This window comes from Fragaria vesca, linkage group LG6 (assembly GCF_000184155.1).
Source record: "Fragaria vesca subsp. vesca linkage group LG6, FraVesHawaii_1.0, whole genome shotgun sequence".
Lineage (NCBI taxonomy): Eukaryota > Viridiplantae > Streptophyta > Magnoliopsida > Rosales > Rosaceae > Fragaria > Fragaria vesca.
The window spans coordinates 13,877,053-13,880,181 of NC_020496.1; positions in this window are offsets into that span (position 1 = coordinate 13,877,053).

Here is a 3,129-nt window from a genome sequence, read left to right on the forward strand (position 1 = left end):
TTGTCTGCAAGATGTTCACATTGTGGAAGGGCAATTCATGACCAAGTTGAGGCCTAATGTTAGGACATTTTTGGAGCATGCCAGTCAAATCTTTGAGCTTTCTATATACACAAATGGTAATCGAGACTATGCGCTCCAAATGGCGAAGCTGCTTGACCCTGCAAAACAAATGTTTGGTGGTAGGATCATATCGCGAGGTGATAGCACAGTAAAAAATCAAAAGGGTCTGGATGTTATGCTTGCGCGAGGTTCAGCTGTTGTGATCCTTGACGATAAGAAACAAGTGTGGAGAAATGAGGACCAGGACAATGTAATGGTAATGCCAAGATACCATTTTTTCAGATCCAGTGGTCAGAAGTTTGGTATCCGTAATGCTACGCCTTATTCTGAATTGAAGACCGATGAATGTGATCGGTTTGGAAAAGCTTATCTTGCAACTGTACTGCAAGTTCTCAGGCATATCCACAACGTGTTCTTTAATGCAGTGGAGTTACATGAGTGTGAACTTATCGACAGAGATGTTAGGCATGGTTTGGAAAGGGTAAAGAAAGAAGGCTTGAAGGGCTGTAAGTAAAAATTGTTTTTAGCCTTGTCATTTTGAGATAAAGGAGGCTAAACTCTTTTGCACAGACGCATTTGACGGACTTGGTGAACTGACTCAAAACTCAATGTTTCAGGTACTCACTGCATTGAATTTAAATTCTAACATTTTAGGGGAGCTTTTAAGAATATCATTTTTTTTTAGAATATCATGTTTAGTATGCATAATTATTCAAATGCTAAAGTTGTTGAAAATAATTGGCCTCATGTTGAGTGGATTGAAAAAATGAAAAGGGATGCCAAAAAGTTGTTTGATGATGGGTTCGCAGACAAGCTGGAGAAGATATGTTTCCTTATTACTGGTAGATTTAAGGAAATGGAAAGGAATGGCAGTATCCTGTTTGATGACATTTGGGGAAGATACTCTACTGCAAATGATGATTGTAGTGAAAACTTGCTTTTGAACTTCCATGAAAACCATATGCAGCTAGATGGTAAGTGTTGGGGACATGTTATGTCTACTTTGGATGCAGTTGACACAACGCAGAAGTTGGGATTCAAATTCGATTATCATAATTTAGACCAGATTTTATCATCTTTGAGTGCATTACACGAAAACTTGGAGGATAGGGTCCGGAATACAAATTGGGAATTCATTGCTAACCTAGTGCACCTGTTCTTAAGGGTAACAAGTTTTATGTCATTACTCATTACAACTGTTCTAAAAGCAATGTTCTAAAAGGCGCTAGGCTGCAGGTCACCGCCCGCCTAGCGCCTAGCGCCTTTTAGAACATTGCTCATTACTGCTTAATATTACTTTACTTCTCATTACTGCTTAATATTACTTTACTGCTCATTACTGCTTAATATTACTTGTGGGAATATTGCTGACAAATCATTGCTGCAATTGTGTGTCATCATTTTTGATATTGGTCTTTCTGTGCTATTGGTCAATATAGTGTTCCTTACTGCAGTTCTATACACAAGTTACGTGACTCTCATGTAGAGAAAGATTTGAGGTCTACCAAGAATAGCCAGTGATTCTCTTTCGCAAAAACACATTGACAAGATTCCTCATGTTGCTTCAATATTTGTGGCAAGAGATGTTGCTTCACTAGAGTTAGATATCTTTCATGTTTCTCATGTCATCAATTATTATTTTCCAACGCATAGATGATTTTGGTCACAAGTTTGGTCAACATATTGGTATGATATTGGAGTTGTTGAAGGAATTGCGTACAGAGATTGTTGATTGCCTTAATGCTTTTGCCTTACAATCATGGTCTTATGGTGGAGACCAGAGGCAAAGGTATGCTAACAGTAATCTTGGTGAATATTGACTTCTATATGGGTGAGAATTATTATACTTCAGGCCACTATGGTTATGGTTATTCCTTTTTGAGTGAGGCTGCTTCTTTCGATTGTGATGCTTCTTATAATGGGGGTGATGTCAGACGGGTTTCTGTCGTAATGGCTCCACAGAAACACAATGGTAAGTTGGAAAATATCATACAAAGTTACAAACAACAACAGTTAAGGATTTGCAGGCAGCCTTCCATATTTCATCAGGTTGCATTTTTGTGGTTGAAAGTCATGCTTTTGATAAACCTCCAGATCAGAGTGACCCCTTCTATCAGGTAATTATTCGATATTGTGGACTGTAAGCTATTTGGTTAAGTCAAAGCTTTGTTGAGTCACATGTGACGTTCCCATTATCAGTAATTGAATCCTCTAAGCATGTAGTCCAAACTTGGTTGAGGTACTCTTCTGGTTATCCAGTTGTTTAAATGCCTACTATTGCTATTCAACCTGTTGTGCACCTACTTTTCCAGACAAAGCTCTTTTTATTCTTATTGTTCCAGCAGGGTAGAAAGGTTACTTTACGATCTGATCATCATTTAGGAGGATAACTGGTTTTTGTCAGGAAAGTCACGTTGTCTTCATGGATATGTTGATGAGGTGAACAAGTGTTCATTCAAGTTGCTTGACATGTTCAAGGTTGAGCATGAAGGTGTTAATAGTAATACCATTGATATTGCCTTGTGGAAGTTTGAGACCACAAAGTACTACACTGTCATTGATGCTTCCAGACATCATTATTTCTTCAAGAACATGATTACTGGTACCTGCAAGGCTGATGATGCTGTCCTCATCATTGACTCTACCACTGGGGGTTTTGAAGCTTATATCTCAAAGGATGGGCAGGCTTGTGAGCACACACTGTTTTCTTTCACTCTTAGTGACAAGCAGATGATTAGTTGCTATAACAAGACTTCATGGGATGCCATACTCTCTTGCTATTTCCAGAATGAAATCACTTGGAGGTATAGCATATATTTAAATGTACAAGAATTAGCTGATTGCTGGAACTATATGATAGCAGGTCTGTCAGTCATTTCTCGCAATAAAGAGGTCTTCAGTTACTTGATAAGGATGAGGCAACAAGAGAAAACAAAAGATGGAGATGCGAATGATGCTTCTGTTGGGCATAATCTAATTGCTAGTTGCTGAAGCATTGTGGTTGGTGATTGCTGTGTTTTTTTAATTTAATTATTTGGAGTTCACATGAGCAATACATTTGTTATCGGA